We start from the raw sequence: 20232 nt of genomic DNA, 5'->3' as shown, positions 1-20232 counted from the left end.
TGTTTATAGAGATACCTGTGTAGATATTTCCATGTTTATACACATAGCGGTGTAGATATTTCCATGTTTATACAGATCGTGGTGTAGAAAATTCCATGTTTATACAGACAGCAGTGGAGATATTTCCATGTTTATACACATAGCGGTGTACATATTTCCATGTTTATAGAGACAGCGGTGTAGGTATTTCCATGTTTATACAGATACCGGTGCAGATATTTCCATGTTTATACAGATGCCTATGCAGATATTTCCATATTTATACAGATGGCAGTGTATTTATTTCCATGTTTATACAGATAGCGGTGTAGATATTTCCATGTATATACAGACGGCTGTGTTGATATTTCCATGTTTATAGAGATGGCTGTGTAGATATTTCCATGTTTATAGAGATAGCGGTGTAGATATTTCCATGTTTATACAGATCGCGGTGTAGATATTTCGATGTTTATACAAATCGCAGTGTAGATATTTCCATGTTCCTACACATGACTGTGTAGGTATTTCCATGTTTATACAGATGGCTTTGTAGATATTTCCATGTTTATAGAGATAGCGGTGTAGATATTTCCATGTTTATACAGATCGCGGTGTAGATACTTCCATGTTTATAGAAATCATGGTGTAGATATTTCCATGTTTATACAGATCGCGGTGTTGATATTACCATGTTTATAGGGATAGCGGTGCAAATATTTCCACATTTATACAGATAGCGGTGTAGTTATTAGCATGTTTATACAGATAGCGGTGTAGATATTTCCATGTTCAAACAGATGTCTGTGTAGATATTTCCATGTTTAAACAGATGGTGGTGTAGATATTTCCTTGTTTGTACAAATAGCGGTGTATTTATTTCCTTGTTTATACAGATAGCGGTGTAGATATTTCCATGTGTATACAGACGGCTGTGTAGATATTTCCATGTTTGTAGTGATGGCTGTGTAGATATTTCCATGTTTATACAGATGACTGTGTAGGTATTTCCATGTTTATACAGATTGCGTTGTAGATATTTCCATGTTTATAGAGATAGCTGTGTAGATATTTCCATGTTTATACAGATAACGGTGTAGATATTTCCATGTTTATACAGATCGCGGTGTAGATATTTCCATGTTTATACAAATCGTGGTGTAGATATTTCCATGTTCCTACACATGACTGTGTTGGTTTTTCCATGTTTATACAGATGGCTTTGTAGATATTTCCATGTTTATAGAGATAGCGGTGTAGATATTTCCATGTTTATACACATAGCTGTGTAAATATTTCCATGTTTATACAGATCGTGGTGTAGATATTTCCATGTTTATACAAATACCATTGTAGAAATTTCCAATTTATACAGACCGCAGTGTAGATATTTCCATGATTGTACAGATGGCGGTGTTGATGTTTCCATCTATACACAGATTGCCGTGTAGGTATTTCCATGTGTATACAGATGGCATTGTAGATATTTCCATGTTTATACAGATGGTGGTGTAGATATTTCCATGTTAACACAGATGACTGTATAGGTATTTCCATGTTTTTACAGATGGCATTGTAGATATTTCCATGTTTGTAGAGATAGCAGTGTAGATATTTCCATGTTTATACAGATGGCAGTGTAGATATTTCCATGTTTATAGACATAGCTGTGTAGATATTTCCAGATTTATACAGATAACGGTGTAGATATTTCCATGTTTATACAGATAGCAGTGTAAATATTTCCATGTTTATACAGAACACGCTGTAGATATTTCCATGTTTATAGAGATAGCGGTGTCCATATTTCCATGTTTATACAGATAGCGATTTAGCTATTTCCATGTTTATACAGATGGCGGTGTAGATACTTCCATATTTATAGAGATAGCAGTGTAGATATTTCCAGGTTTATACAGATAGCGGTGTAAATATTTCCATGTTAATACAGATCGTGGTGTAGATATTTCCATGTTTATACAGATACCGGTGTACATATTTCCATGTTTATACAGACTGCAGTGTAGGTATTTCTATGTTTATACAGAGAGCGATGTAGATATTTCCATGTTTGTACAGACGGCGGTGTTGATATTTCCATCTGTACACAGATTGCCGTGTAGATATTTCCATCTTTATACAGGTGGCGTTGTAGATTTTCCCATGGTTATGCAGATGGCGGTGTGGATATTTCCATGTTTATAGAGATAGCGGTGTAGGTATTTCCATGTTTATAGACATAGCGGTGTAGATATTTCCATGTTTATATAGATGGCGTTGTAGATATTTCCATGTTTATACCGATAGCGGTGTTGGTATTTCCACATTTATACAGATAGCGATGTAGATGTTTCCATGTTTATACAGCTCGCAGTGCAGATATTTATATCTTTATACCGATGGCATTGTAGATATTTCCTTATTCACACAGATGGCGGTGTAGATGTTTCGATGTTTATACAGATGGCGGAGTAGTTAGTTCCATGTTTATGGAGATGGCAGTGTAGATATTTTCATGTCTATAGAGATGGCAGTTTAGATATTTCCATGTTTATAGAGATAGCAGTGTAGATATTTACATGTTTATTCAGATGGCTGTGTAGATATTTCCATATGTTTACAGATGGCATTGTAGATATTTCCATGTTTATACAGATGTCTGTGTAGATATTTCCATGTTTAAACAGATGGTGGTGTAGATATTTCCCTGTTTTTTCAAATAGCGGTTTATTTATTTCCATGTTTATACAGATAGCGGTGTAGATATTTCCATGTGTATACAGACGGCTGTGTAGATATTTCCATGTTTGTAGTGATGGCTGTGTAGATATTTCCATGTTTATACAGACAGCAGTGGAGATATTTCCATGTTTATACACATAGCGGTGTACACATTTCCATGTTTATAGAGATAGCGGTGTAGGTATTTCCATGCTTATAAAGATAGCGGTGCAGATATTTCCATGTTTATACAGTTTCCTATGCAGATATTTCCATATTTATACAGAGGGCTGTGTAGATATTTCTTTGTTTATACAGATGGCAGTGTAGATATTTCCATGTTTATAGAGATAGCGGTGCAGATATTTCCATGTTTATACAGATAGCGGTGTATATATTTCCATGTTTATACAGATCGTGGTGTAGATATTTCCATGTTTATACAGATACCGGTGTAGATATTTCCATGTTTATGCAGACCACAGTGTAGATATTTCCATGTGTATAGAGATAGCAGTGTAGATATTTCCATGTTTGTACAGATGGCGGTGTTGATGTTTCCATCTATACACAGATTGCCGTGTAGGTATTTCCATGTGTATACAGATGGCATTGTAGATATTTCCATGTTTATACAGATGGTGGTGTAGATATTTCCATGTTTACACAGATGACTGTAGAGTTATTTCCACGTTTATTCAGATGGCTGTGTAGAAATTTCCATGTTTATACATATATCGGTGTAAATATATGCATGTTTATACCGATCACGGTGTAGATATTTCCATGTTTATTGAGAAAACGGTGTATATATTTCCATGTTTATACAGATAGCGGTGTAGATACTTCCATGTTTATACAGACCACGGTGTAGATATTTCCATGTTTATACAGATAGTGTTGCAGATATTTCCATGTTTGTACAGATGGCGGTGTTGGTATTTCCGTCTATACACAGATGACCGTGTAGATAATTCCATGTTTATACAGATGGCAGCGAAGATATTTCTATGGATATGTAGATGGTGGTGTAGATATTTCCATGTTTATACAGATAGCGGTGTAGATATTTCCATGTATATACAGATGGCTGTGTAGATATTTCCATGTTTATAGTGATGGCTGTGTTGATATTTCCTTGTTTATACAGATGACATTGTAGGTACTTCAATGTTTATACAGATAGCGGTGTAGATATTTCCATGTTTATACAGATCGCGGTGTAGATATTTCCATGTTTATACAAATCGCGGTGTAGATATTTCCATGTTCCTGCACATGACTGTGTTGGTATTTCCATGTTTATACAGATGGCTTTGTAGATATTTCCATGTTTATAGAGAGAGCAGTGTAGATATTTCCATGTTTATACAGATAGCATTGTAAATATTTCCTTGTTTATACAGATCGTGTTGTAGATATTTCCATGTTTATACAGATACCGGTGTAGAAATTTCCATGTTTATACAGAACGCAGTGTAGTTATTTCCATGTTTATACGGATAGCGGAGTAGATATTTCCATGTTTGTAGAGATGGCGGTGTTGATGTTTCCATCTACACACAGATTGCCGTGTAGGTATTTCCATGTCTATACAGATGGCATTGTAGATATTAACATGTTTATACAGATGGTGGTGTAGATATTTCCATGATTATACAGATGACTGTATAGGTATTTCCATGTTTTTACAGATGGCATTGTAGATATTTCCATGTTTATAGAGATAGCACTGTAGATATTTCCATGTTTATACAGATGGAGGGGTAGATATTTCCATGTTTATAGAGATAGCGGTGTAGATATTTCCATATTTATACAGATCACGGTGTAGATATTTCCATGTTTATAGAGATAGCGGTGTAGATATTTCCATGTTTATACAGATTGCGTTTTAGATATTTCCATGTTTATACAGACCGTGGTGTAGATATTTCCATGTTTATACAGGTGGCGGTGTTGATATTTCCATCTATACACAGATGACCGTGTAGATATTTCCATGTTTATACAGATGGCGGCGCAGATATTTCCATGGATATGTAGATGGCGGTGTAGATATTTCCATGTTTATACAGATAGCGGTGTAGTTATTTCCATGTTTATATAGATAGCGGTGTAGATATTTCCATGTATATACAGATAACGGTGTAGATATTTCCATGTTTATACAGATAGAAGTGTAAATATTTCCATGTTTATACAGATCACGGTGAAGATATCTCCATGTTAATATAGATATCGGTGTAGATATTTCCATGTTTATACAGATAGCAGTTTAGTTATTTCCATGTTTATACAGATAGCGGTGTAGTTATTTCCATGTTTATATAGATAGCGGTGTAGATATTTCCATGTATATACACATGGCTGTGTAGATATTTCCATGTTTATACAGATGGCGGTGTAGATATTTCCATGTTTATACCGATAACTTTGTAAGTATTTCCATGTTTATACAGATGGCGGTGTAGATATTTCGATGTTTATAGAGACAGCAGTGGAGATATTTACATGTTTATAGAGATAGCGGTGTAGATATTTCCACGTTTATACTGATCGCGGTGTAGATATTTTCATGTTTATAGAGATGGCGTTGTAGATATTTCCATGTTCATAGAGATAGCGGTGTTGATTTTTCCATGTTTATAGAGATAGCGGTGTGGATATTTCCATGTTTATGCAGATAGGGGTGTAGATATTTCCAAGTTTATAGAGATGGCGGTATAGATATTTCCACGTTTATACAGATCACGGTGTAGATATTTCCATGTTTATACAGATCGCGGTGTAGATATTTCAATGTTTATACAAATCGCGGTGTAGATATTTCCATGTTCCTGCACATGACTGTGTTGGTATTTCCATGTTTATATAGATGGCTTTGTAGATATTTCCATGTTTATAGAGATAGCAGTGTAGATATTACCATGTTTATACAGATGGCGGGGTAGATATTTCCATGTTTATAGAGATAGCGGTGTAGATATTTCCATATTTATACAGATCCCGGTGTAGATATTTCCATGTTTATAGAGATAGCGGTGTAGATATTTCCATGTTTATACAGATAGCGTTGTAAATATTTCCCTGTTTATACAGATCGTGGTGTAAATATTTCCATGTTTATACAGGTACCGGTGTAGAAATTTCCATGTTTATACAGAACGCAGTGTAGATATTTCCATGTTTATACGGATAGCGGTGTAGATATTTCCTCGTTTGAAGAGATGGCGGTGTTGTTGTTTCCATCTATACACAGATTGCCGTGTACGTATTTCCATGTGTATACAGTTGGCATTGTAGATATTTCCATGTTTATACAGATGGTGGTGTAGATATTTCCATGTTTATACAGATGATTGTATAGGTATTTCCATGTTTTTACAGATGGCATTATAGATATTTCCATGTTTATAGAGATAGCAGTGTAGATATTTCCATGTTTATACAGATGGCGGTGTAGATATTTCCATGTTTATAGAGATAGCGGTGTAGATATTTCCATATTTATACAGATCACGGTGTAGATATTTCCATGTTTATAGAGATAGCGGTGTAGATATTTCCATGTTTATAGAGATTGCGTTTTAGGTATTTCCATGTTTATACAGACCGCGGTGTAGATATTTCCATGTTTATACAGATGGCGGTGTTGATATTTCCATCTATACACAGATGACCGTGTAGATATTTAAATGTTTATACAGATGGTGGCGCAGATATTTCCATGGATATGTAGATGGTGGTGTAGATATTTCCATGTTTATACAGACAGCGGTGTAGATATTTCCATGTTTATATGGATAGCGGTGTAGATATTTCCATGTATATACACATGGCTGTGTAGATATTTCCATGTTTATACAGATGGCGGTGTAGATATTTCCATGTTTATACCGATAACTTTGTAAGTATTTCCATGTTTATACAGATGGCGTTGTAGATATTTCGGTGTTTATAGAGATAGCAGTGGAGATATTTCCATGTTTATAGAGATAGCGGTGAATATATTTCCCCGTTTATACTGATCGCGGTGTAGATATTTCCATGTTCATAGAGATAGCGGTGTTGATTTTTCCATGTTTATAGAGAAAGCGGTGTGGATATTTCCATGTTTATGCAGATAGGGGTGTAGATATTTCCAAGTATATAGAGATGGCGGTGTAGATATTTCCACATTTATACAGATCACGGTGTAGATATTTCCATGTTTATACAGACTGCGGTGTAGATATTTCCATGTTTATACAAATCGCGGTGTAGATATTTCCATATTCCTGCACATGACTGTGTTGGTATTTCCATGTTTATACAGATGGCTTTGTAGATATTTCCATGTTTATAGAGACTGCGGTGTAGATATTTCCATGTTTATAGAGACAGCGTTGTAAATATTTCCCTGTTTATACAGATCGTGGTGTAAATATTTCCATGTTTATACAGGTACCGGTGTAGAAATTTCCATGTTTATACAGAACGCAGTGTAGATATTTCCATGTTTATACGGATAGCGGTGTAGATATTTCCATGTTAGAAGAGATGGCGGTGTTGATGTTTCCATCTATACACAGATTGCCGTGTAGGTATTTCCATGTGTATAGAGATGGCACTGTAGATATTTCCATGTTTATACAGATGCTGGTGTAGATATTTCCATGTTTATACAGATGACTGTATAGGTATTTCCATGTTTTTACAGATGGCATTATAGATATTTCCATGTTTATAGAGATAGCAGTGTAGATATTTCCATGTTTATACAGTTGTCGGTGTAGATATTTCCATGTTTATAGAGATAGCGGTGTAGATATTTCCATATTCATACAGATCACGGTGTAGATATTTCCATGTTTATAGAGATAGCGGTGTAGATATTTCCATGTTTATACAGATTGCGTTTTAGGTATTTCCATGTTTATACAGACCACGGTGTAGATATTTCCATGTTTATACAGATGGCGGTGTTGATATTTCCATCTATACACAGATGACCGTGTAGATATTTAAATGTTTATACAGATGGTGGCGCAGATATTTCCATGGATATGTAGATGGCGGTGTTGATATTTCCATGTTTATACAGACAGCGGTGTAGTTATTTCCATGTTTATATAGATAGCGGTGTAGATATTTCCATGTATATACAGATAACGGTGTAGATAATTCCATGTTTATACAGATAGAAGTGTAAATATTTCCATGTTTATACAGATCACGGTGAAGATATCTCCATGTTAATATAGATATAGGTGTAGATATTTCCACGTTTATACAGATAGCAGTTTAGTTATTTCCATGTTTATACAGATAGCGGTGTAGTTATTTCCATGTTTATATAGATAGCGGTGTAGATATTTCCATGTATATACACATGGCTGTGTAGATATTTCCATGTTTATACAGATGGCAGTGTAGGTATTTCCATGTTTATACCGATAACTTTGTAAGTATTTCCATGTTTATACAGATGGCGGTGTAGATATTTCGATGTTTATAGAGATAGCAGTGGAGATATTTCCATGTTTATAGAGATAGCGGTGTAGATATTTCCACGTTTATACTGATCGTGGTGTAGATATTTCCATGTTCATAGAGATAGCGGTGTTGATTTTTCCATGTTTATAGAGATAGCGGTGTGGATATTTCCATGTTTGTACAGATAGGGGTGTAGATATTTCCATGTTTATAGAGATGGCAGTGTAGATATTTCCACATTTATACAGATCACGGTGTAGATATTTCCATGTTTATACAGATCGCGGTGTAGATATTTCCATGTTTATACAAATCGCGGTGTAGATATTTCCATATTCCTGCACATGACTGTGTTGGTATTTCCATGTTTATACAGATGGCTTTGTAGATATTTCCATGTTTATAGAGATAGCGGTGTAGATATTTCCATGTTTATAGAGATAGCGTTGTAAATATTTCCCTGTTTATACAGATCGTGGTGTAAATATTTCCATGTTTATACAGGTACCGGTGTAGAAATTTCCATGTTTATACAGAACGCAGTGTAGATATTTCCATGTTTATACGGATAGCGGTGTAGATATTTCCATGTTTGAAGAGATGGTGGTGTTGATGTTTCCATCTATACACAGATTGCCGTGTAGGTATTTCCATGTGTATACAGATGGCATTGTAGATATTTCCATGTTTATACAGATGGTGGTGTAGATATTTCCATGTTTATACAGATGACTGTATAGGTATTTCCATGTTTTTACAGATGGCATTATAGATATTTCCATGTTTATAGAGATAGCAGTGTAGATATTTCCATGTTTACACAGATGGCGGTTTAGATATTTCCATGTTTATAGAGATAGCGGTGTAGATATTTCCATGTTTATACAGATTGCGTTTTAGGTATTTCCATGTTTATACAGACCGCGGTGTAGATATTTCCATGTTTATACCGTTGGCGTTGTAGATATTTCCATGTTAATAGAGATAGCGGTGTAGATATTTCCATATTTATACAGATCATTGTGTAGATATTTCCATGTTTATAGAGATAGCGGTGTAGATATTTCCATGTTTATACAGATTGCGTTTTAGATATTTCCATGTTTATACAGACGGCGGTGTAGATATTTCCATGTTTATACAGATGGGGGTGTTGATATTTCCATCTATACACAGATGACCGTGTAGATATTTCAATGTTTATACAGATGGCGGCGCAGATATTTCCATGGATATGTAGATGGCGGTGTACATATTTCCATGTTTATACAGATAGCGGTGTAGTTATTTTCATGTTTTTATAGATAGCGGTGTAGATATTTCCATGTATATACAGATAACGGTGTAGATATTTCCATGTATATACAGATAGAAGTATAAATATTTCCATGTTTATACAGATCACGGTGTAGTTATTTCCATGTTAATAGAGATAGCGGTGTAGATATTTCCATGTTTATACAGATAGCGGTTTAGTTATTTCCATGTTTATACAGATAGCGGTGTAGTTATTTCCATGTTTATATAGATAGCGGTGTAGATATTTCCATGTATATACAATGGTTGTGTAGATATTTCCGTGTTTATACTGATGGCGGTGTAGATATTTCCATGTTTATACCGATAACTTTGTAAGTATTTCCATGTTTATACAGATGGCGGTGTAGATATTTCCATGTTTATACAGATCACGGTGTAGATATTTACTTGTTTATACAAATAGCGGTGTAGTTATTTCCATGTTTATACAGATAGCGGTGTAGATATTTCCATGTATATACAGATGGCTGTGTAGATATTTCCATGTTTATACACATAGCGGTGTATATATTTCCATGTTTATTGAGACAGCGGTGTAGGTATTTCCATGTTTATACAGATAGCGGTGCAGATATTTCCATGTTTATACAGATGCCTATGCAGGTATTTCCATATTTATACAGAGGGCTCTGTAGATATTTCCATGTATATACAGATGGCAGTGTAGATATTTCCATGTTCCTACACATGACTGTGTAGGTATTTCCATGTTTATACAGATGACTTTGTATATATTTCCATGTTTATAGAGATAGCGATGCAGATATTTCCATGTTTATACAGATAGTGGTGTAAATATTTCCCTGTTTATACAGATCGTGGTGTAGATATTTCCATGTTTATACAGATACCGGTGTAGATATTTCCATGTTTATACAGAACGCAGTGTAGATATTTCCATGTTTATACGGATAGCGGTGTAGATATTTCCATGTTTATACAGACCGCGGTGTAGATATTTCCATGTTTATACAGATGGCGGTGTTGATATTTCCATCTATACACAGATGACCGTGTAGATATTTCCATGTTTATACAGATGGCGGTGCAGATATTTCCATGGATATGTAGATGGCGGTGTAGATATTTCCATGTTTATACAGATGGTGGTGTAGATATTTCCATTTTTATACAGATGACTGTATAGGTATTTCCATGTTTTTACAGATGGCATTATAGATATTTCCATGTTTATAGAGATAGCAGTGTAGATATTTCCATGTTTACACAGATGGCGGTGTAGATATTTCCATGTTTATGGAGATAGCGGTGTAGATATTTCCATATTTATACAGATCACGGTGTAGATATTTCCATGTTTATAGAGATAGCGGTGTAGACATTTCCATGTTTATACAGATTGCGTTTCAGGTATTTCCATGTTTATGCAGACCACGGTGTGGATATTTCCATGTTTATACAGATGGCGGTGTTGATATTTCCATCTATACACAGATGACCGTGTAGATATTTAAATGTTTATAAAGATGGTGGCGCAGATATTTCCATGGATATGTAGATGGCGGTGTAGATATTTCCATGTTTATACAGACAGCGGTGTAGTTATTTCCATGTTTATATGGATAGCTGTGTAGATATTTCCATGTATATACACATGGCTGTGTAGATATTTCCATGTTTATACAGATAGAAGTATAAATATTTCCATGTTTATACAGATCACGGTGTAGATATTTCCATGTTAATAGAGATAGCGGTGTAGATATTTCCATGTTTATACAGATAGCGCTTTAGTTATTTCCATGTTTATACAGATAGCGGTGTAGTTATTTCCATGTTTATATAGATAGCGGTGTAGATATTTCCATGTATATACAATGGTTGTGTAGATATTTCCATGTTTATACTGATGGCGGTGTAGATATTTCCATGTTTATACCGATAACCTTGTAAGTATTTCCATGTTTATACAGATGGCGGTGTAGATATTTCGATGTTTATAGAGATAGCAGTGGAGATATTTCCATGTTTTTAGAGATAGCGGTGTAGATATTTCCACGTTTATACTGATCGCGGTGTAGATATTTCCATGTTTATAGAGATGGCGTTGTAGATATTTCCATGTTCATAGAGATAGCGGTGTTGATTTTTCCATGTTTATAGAGATAGCGGTGTGGATATTTCCATGTTTATACAGATAGGGGTGTAGATATTTCCATGTTTATAGAGATGGCAGTGTAGATATTTCCACATTTATACAGATCGCGGTGTAGATATTTCCATGTTTATACAAATCGCGGTGTAGATATTTCCATGTTCCTGCACATGATTGTGTTGGTATTTCCATGTTTATACAGATGGCTTTGTAGATATTTCCATGTTTATAGAGATAGCGGTGTAGATATTTCCATGTTTATACAGATAGCGTTGTAAATATTTCCCTGTTTATACAGATCGTGGTGTAAATATTTCCATGTTTATACAGGTACCGGTGTAGAAATTTCCATGTTTATACAGAACGCAGTGTAGATATTTCCATGTTTATACGGATAGCGGTGTAGATATTTCCATGTTTGAAGAGATGGCGGTGTTGATGTTTCCATCTATACACAGTTTGCCGTGTAGGTATTTCCATGTGTATACAGATGGCATTGTAGATATTTCCATGTTTATACAGATGGTGGAGTAGATATTTCCATGTTTATATAGATGACTGTATAGGTATTTCCATGTTTTTACAGATGGCATTATAGATATTTCCATGTTTATAGAGATAGCAGTGTAGATATTTCCATGTTTATACAGATGGCGGTGTAGATATTTCCATGTTTATAGAGATAGCGGTTTAGATATTTCCATATTTATACAGATCACGGTGTAGATATTTCCATGTTTATAGAGATAGCGGTGTAGATATTTCCATGTTTATACAGATTGCGTTTTAGGTATTTCCATGTTTATACAGACCGCGGTGTAGATATTTCCATGTTTATACAGATGACTGTATAGGTATTTCCATGTTTTTTCAAATGGCATTGTAGATATTTCCATGTTTATAGAGATAGCAGTGTAGATATTTCCATGTTTATACAGACCGCGGTGTAGATATTTCCATGTTTATACAGACCGCGGTGTAGATATTTCCATGTTTATACAGATGGCGGCGCAGATATTTCCATGGATATGTAGATGGCGGTGTAGATATTTCCATGTTTATACAGATAGCGGTGTAGTTATTTCCATGTTTATATAGATAGCGGTGTAGATATTTCCATGTATATACAGATAACGGTGTAGATAATTCCATGTTTATACAGATAGAAGTGTAAATATTTCCATGTTTATACAGATCACGGTGAAGATATCTCCATGTTAATATAGATATCGGTGTAGATATTTCCATGTTTATACAGATAGCAGTTTAGTTATTTCCATGTTTATACAGATAGCGGTGTAGTTATTTCCATGTTTATATAGATAGCGGTGTAGATATTTCCATGTATATACACATGGCTGTGTAGATATTTCCATGTTTATACAGATGGCAGTGTAGGTATTTCCATGTTTATACCGATAACTTTGTAAGTATTTCCATGTTTATACAGATGGCGGTGTAGATATTTCGATGTTTATAGAGATAGCAGTGGAGATATTTCCATCTTTATAGAGATAGCGGTGTAGATATTTCCACGTTTATACTGATCGCGGTGTAGATATTTCCATGTTCATAGAGATAGCGGTGTTGATTTTTCCATGTTTATAGAGATAGCGGTGTGGATATTTCCATGTTTGTACAGATAGGGGTGTAGATATTTCCATGTTTATAGAGATGGCAGTGTAGATATTTCCACATTTATACAGATCACGGTGTAGATATTTCCATGTTTATACAGATCGCGGTGTAGATATTTCCATGTTTATACAAATCGCGGTGTAGATATTTCCATATTCCTGCACATGACTGTGTTGGTATTTCCATGTTTATACAGATGGCTTTGTAGATATTTCCATGTTTATAGAGATAGCGGTGTAGATATTTCCATGTTTATAGAGATAGCGTTGTAAATATTTCCCTGTTTATACAGATCGTGGTGTAAATATTTCCATGTTTATACAGGTACCGGTGTAGAAATTTCCATGTTTATACAGAACGCAGTGTAGATATTTCCATGTTTATACGGATAGCGGTGTAGATATTTCCATGTTTGAAGAGATGGTGGTGTTGATGTTTCCATCTATACACAGATTGCCGTGTAGGTATTTCCATGTGTATACAGATGGCATTGTAGATATTTCCATGTTTATACAGATGGTGGTGTAGATATTTCCATGTTTATACAGATGACTGTACAGGTATTTCCATGTTTTTACAGATGGCATTATAGATATTTCCATGTTTATAGAGATAGCAGTGTAGATATTTCCATGTTTACACAGATGGCGGTTTAGATATTTCCATGTTTATAGAGATAGCGGTGTAGATATTTCCATGTTTATACAGATTGCGTTTTAGGTATTTCCATGTTTATACAGACCGCGGTGTAGATATTTGCATGTTTATACCGTTGGCGTTGTAGATATTTCCATGTTAATAGAGATAGCGGTGTAGATATTTCCATATTTATACAGATCATTGTGTAGATATTTCCATGTTTATAGAGATAGCGGTGTAGATATTTCCATGTTTATACAGATTGCGTTTTAGATATTTCCATGTTTATACAGACGGCGGTGTAGATATTTCCATGTTTATACAGATGGCGGTGTTGATATTTCCATCTATACACAGATGACCGTGTAGATATTTCCATGTTTATACAGATGGCGGCGCAGATATTTCCATGGATATGTAGATGGCGGTGTACATATTTCTATGTTTATACAGATAGCGGTGTAGTTATTTTCATGTTTTTATAGATAGCGGTGTAGATATTTCCATGTATATACAGATAACGGTGTAGATATTTCCATGTATATACAGATAGAAGTATAAATATTTCCATGTTTATACAGATCACGGTGTAGTTATTTCCATGTTAATAGAGATAGCGGTGTAGATATTTCCATGTTTATACAGATAGCGGTTTAGTTATTTCCATGTTTATACAGATAGCGGTGTAGTTATTTCCATGTTTATATAGATAGCGGTGTAGATATTTCCATGTATATACAATGGTTGTGTAGATATTTCCGTGTTTATACTGATGGCGGTGTAGATATTTCCATGTTTATACCGATAACTTTGTAAGTATTTCCATGTTTATACAGATGGCGGTGTAGATATTTCCATGTTTATACAGATCACGGTGTAGATATTTACTTGTTTATACAAATAGCGGTGTAGTTATTTCCATGTTTATACAGCTAGCGGTGTAGATATTTCCATGTATATACAGATGGCTGTGTAGATATTTCCATGTTTATACACATAGCGGTGTATATATTTCCATGTTTATTGAGACAGCGGTGTAGGTATTTCCATGTTTATACAGATAGCGGTGCAGATATTTCCATGTTTATACAGATGCCTATGTAGGTATTTCCATATTTATACAGAGGGCTCTCTAGATATTTCCATGTATATACAGATGGCAGTGTAGATATTTCCATGTTCCTACACATGACTGTGTAGGTATTTCCATGTTTATACAGATGACTTTGTATATATTTCCATGTTTATAGAGATAGCGATGCAGATATTTCCATGTTTATACAGATAGTGGTGTAAATATTTCCCTGTTTATACAGATCGTGGTGTAGATATTTCCATGTTTATACAGATACCGGTGTAGATATTTCCATGTTTATACAGAACGCAGTGTAGATATTTCCATGTTTATACGGATAGCGGTGTAGATATTTCCATGTTTATACAGACCGCGGTGTAGATATTTCCATGTTTATACAGATGGCGGTGTTGATATTTCCATCTATACACAGATGACCGTGTAGATATTTCCATGTTTATACAGATGGCGGTGCAGATATTTCCATGGATATGTAGATGGCGGTGTAGATATTTCCATGTTTATACAGATAGCGGTGTTGTTATTTCCATGTTTATATAGATAGCGGTGTAGATATTTCCATGTATATACAGATAATGGTGTAGATATTTCCATGTTTATACAGATAAAAGTGTAAATATTTCCATGTTTATACAGATCACGGTGAAGATATTTCTATGTTAATATAGATAGCGGTGTAGATATTTCCATGTTTATACAGATAGCAGTTTAGTTATTTCCATGTTTATACAGATAGCGGTGTAGTTATTTCCATGTTTATATAGATAGCGGTGTAGATATTTCCATGTATATACACATGGCTGTGTAGATATTTCCATGTTTATACAGATGGCGGTGTAGATATTTCCATGTTTATACCGATAACTTTGTAAGTATTTCCATGTTTATACAGATGGCGGTGTAGATATTTCGATGTTTATAGAGATAGCAGTGGAGATATTTCCATGTTTATAGAGATAGCGGTGTAGATATTTCCACGTTTATACTGATCGCGGTGTAGATATTTCCAAGTTTATAGAGATGGCGTTGTAGATATTTCCATGTTCATAGAGATAGCGGTATTGATTTTTCCATGTTTATAGAGATAGCGGTGTGGATATTTTCATGTTTATACAGATAGGGGTGTAGATATTTCCATGTATATAGAGATGGCAGTGTAGATATTTCCACATTTAAACAGATCACGGTGTAGATATTTCCATGTTTGAATAGATGGTGGTGTTGATGTTTCCTTCTATACACAGATTGCCGTGTAGGTATTTCCATGTGTATACAGATGGCATTGTAGATATTTCCATGTTTATACAGATGGTGGTGTAGATATTTCCATGTTTATACAGATGACTGTATAGGTATTTCCATGTTTTTACAGATGGCATTATAGATATTTCCATGTTTATAGAGATAGCAGTGTAGATATTTCCATGTTTACACAGATGGCGGTGTAGATATTTCCATGTTTATAGAGATAGCGGTGTAGATATTTCCATATTTATACAGATTACGGTGTAGATATTTTCATGTTTATAGAGATAGCGGTGTAGACATTTCCATGTTTATACAGATTGCGTTTTAGGTATTTCCATGTTTATGCAGACCACGGTGTAGATATTTCCATGTTTATACAGATGGCGGTGTTGATATTTCCATCTATACACAGATGACCGTGTAGATATTTAAATGTTTATAAAGATGGTGGCGCGGATATTTCCATGGATATGTAGATGACGGTGTAGATATTTCCATGTTTATACAGACAGCGGTGTAGTTATTTCCATGTTTATATGGATAGCGGTGTAGATATTTCCATGTATATACACATGGCTGTGTAGATATTTCCATGTTTATACAGATAGAAGTATAAATATTTCCATGTTTATACAGATCACGGTGTAGATATTTCCATGTTAATAGAGATAGCGGTATAGATATTTCCATGTTTATACAGATAGCGGTTTAGTTATTTCCATGTTTATACAGATAGCGGTGTAGTTATTTCCATGTTTATATAGATAGCGGTGTAGATATTTCCATGTATATACAATGGTTGTGTAGATATTTCCATGTTTATACTGATGGCGGTGTAGATATTTCCATGTTTATACCGATAACCTTGTAAGTATTTCCATGTTTATACAGATGGCGGTGTAGATATTTCGATGTTTATAGAGATAGCAGTGGAGATATTTCCATGTTTTTAGAGATAGCGGTGTAGATATTTCCACGTTTATACTGATCGCGGTGTAGATATTTCCATGTTTATAGAGACGGCGTTGTAGATATTTCCATGTTCATAGAGATAGCGGTGTTGATTTTTCCATGTTTATAGATATAGCGGTGTGGATATTTCCATGTTTATACAGATAGGGTTGTAGATATTTCCATGTTTATAGAGATGGCAGTGTAGATATTTCCACATTTATACAGATCGCGGCGTAGATATTTCCATGTTTATACAAATCGCGGTGTAGATATTTCCATGTTCCTGCACATGACTGTGTTGGTATTTCCATGTTTATACAGATGGCTTTGTAGATATTTCCATGTTTATAGAGATAGCAGTGTAGATATTTCCATGTTTATACAGATAGCGTTGTAAATATTTCCCTGTTTATACAGATCGTGGTGTAAATATTTCCATGTTTATACAGGTACCGGTGTAGAAATTTCCATGTTTATACAGAACGCAGTGTAGATATTTCCATGTTTATACGGATAGCGGTGTAGATATTTCCATGTTTGAAGAGATGGCGGTGTTGATGTTTCCATCTATACACAGTTTGCCGTGTAGGTATTTCCATGTGTATACAGATGGCATTGTAGATATTTCCATGTTTATACAGATGGTGGAGTAGATATTTCCATGTTTATACAGATGACTGTATAGGTATTTCCATGTTTTTACAGATGGCATTATAGATATTTCCATGTTTATAGAGATAGCAGTGTAGATATTTCCATGTTTATACAGATGGCGGTGTAGATATTTCCATGTTTATAGAGATAGCGGTTTAGATATTTCCATATTTATACAGATCACGGTGTAGATATTTCCATGTTTATAGAGATAGCGGTGTAGATATTTCCATGTTTATACAGATTGCGTTTTAGGTATTTCCATGTTTATTCAGACCGCGGTGTAGATATTTCCATGTTTATACAGATGACTGTATAGGTATTTCCATGTTTTTTCAAATGGCATTGTAGATATTTCCATGTTTATAGAGATAGCAGTGTAGATATTTCCATGTTTATACAGACCGCGGTGTAGATATTTCCATGTTTATACAGATGGCGGCACAGATATTTCCATGGATATGTAGATGGCGGTGTAGATATTTCCATGTTTATACAGATAGCGGTGTAGTTATTTCCATGTTTATATAGATAGCGGTGTAGATATTTCCATGTATATACAGATAACGGTGTAGATAATTCCATGTTTATACAGATAGAAGTGTAAATATTTCCATGTTTATACAGATCACGGTGAAGATATCTCCATGTTAATATAGATATCGGTGTAGATATTTCCATGTTTATACAGATAGCAGTTTAGTTATTTCCATGTTTATACAGATAGCGGTGTAGTTATTTCCATGTTTATATAGATAGCGGTGTAGATATTTCCATGTATATACACATGGCTGTGTAGATATTTCCATGTTTATACAGATGGCAGTGTAGGTATTTCCATGTTTATACCGATAACTTTGTAAGTATTTCCATGTTTATACAGATGGCGGTGTAGATATTTCGATGTTCATAGAGATAGCAGTGGAGATATTTCCATATTTATAGAGATAGCGGTGTAGATATTTCCACGTTTATACTGATCGCGGTGCAGATATTTCCATGTTCATAGAGATAGCGGTGTTGATTTTTCCATGTTTATAGAGATAGCGGTGTGGATATTTCCATGTTTGTACAGATAGGGGTGTAGATATTTCCATGTTTATAGAGATGGCAGTGTAGATATTTCCACATTTATACAGATCACGGTGTAGATATTTCCATGTTTATACAGAGCGCGGTGTTGATATTTCCATGTTTATACAAATCGCGGTGTAGATATTTCCATATTCCTGCACATGACTGTGTTGGTATTTCCATGTTTATACAGATGGCCTTGTAGATATTTCCATGTTTATAGAGATAGCGGTGTAGATATTTCCATGTTTATAGAGATAGCATTGTAAATATTTCCCTGTTTATACAGATCGTGGTGTAAATATTTCCATGTTTATACAGGTACCGGTGTAGAAATTTCCATGTTTATACAGAACGCAGTGTAGATATTTCCATGTTTATACGGATAGCGGTGTAGATATTTCCATGTTTGAAGAGATGGTGGTGTTGATGTTTCCATCTATACACAGATTGCCGTGTAGGTATTTCCATGTGTATACAGATGGCATTGTAGATATTTCCATGTTTATACAGATGGTGGTGTAGATATTTCCATGTTTATACAGATGACTGTATAGGTATTTCCATGTTTTTACAGATGGCATTATAGATATTTCCATGTTTATAGAGATAGCAGTGTAGATATTTCCATGTTTACACAGATGGCGGTTTAGATATTTCCATGTTTATAGAGATAGCGGTGAAGATATTTCCATGTTTATACAGATTGCGTTTTAGGTATTTCCATGTTTATACAGACCGCGGTGTAGATATTTCCATGTTTATACCGTTGGCGTTGTAGATATTTCCATGTTAATAGAGATAGCGGTGTAGATATTTCCATATTTATACAGATCATTGTGTAGATATTTCCATGTTTATAGAGATAGCGGTGTAGATATTTCCATGTTTATACAGATTGAGTTTTAGATATTTCCATGTTTATACAGACGGCGGTGTAGATATTTCCATGTTTATACAGATGGCGGTGTTGATATTTCCATCTATACAGAGATGACCGTGTAGATATTTCCATGTTTATACAGATGGCGGCGCAGATATTTCCATGGATATGTAGATGGCGGTGTAGATATTTCCATGTTTATACAGATAGCGGTGTAGTTATTTCCATGTTTATATAGATAGCGGTGTAGATATTTCCATGTATATACAGATAACGGTGTAGATATTTCCATGTATATACAGATAGAAGTATAAATATTTCCATGTTTATACAGATCACGGTGTAGTTATTTCCATGTTAATAGAGATAGCGGTGTAGATATTTCCATGTTTATACAGATAGCGGTTTAGTTATTTCCATGTTTATACAGAT

This window comes from Pan troglodytes, chromosome 10 (genome assembly GCF_028858775.2).
Source record: "Pan troglodytes isolate AG18354 chromosome 10, NHGRI_mPanTro3-v2.0_pri, whole genome shotgun sequence".
NCBI lineage: Eukaryota > Metazoa > Chordata > Mammalia > Primates > Hominidae > Pan > Pan troglodytes.
The sequence above is the reverse complement of the archived record's forward strand: the minus strand, read 5'-3'. Positions refer to the sequence as shown.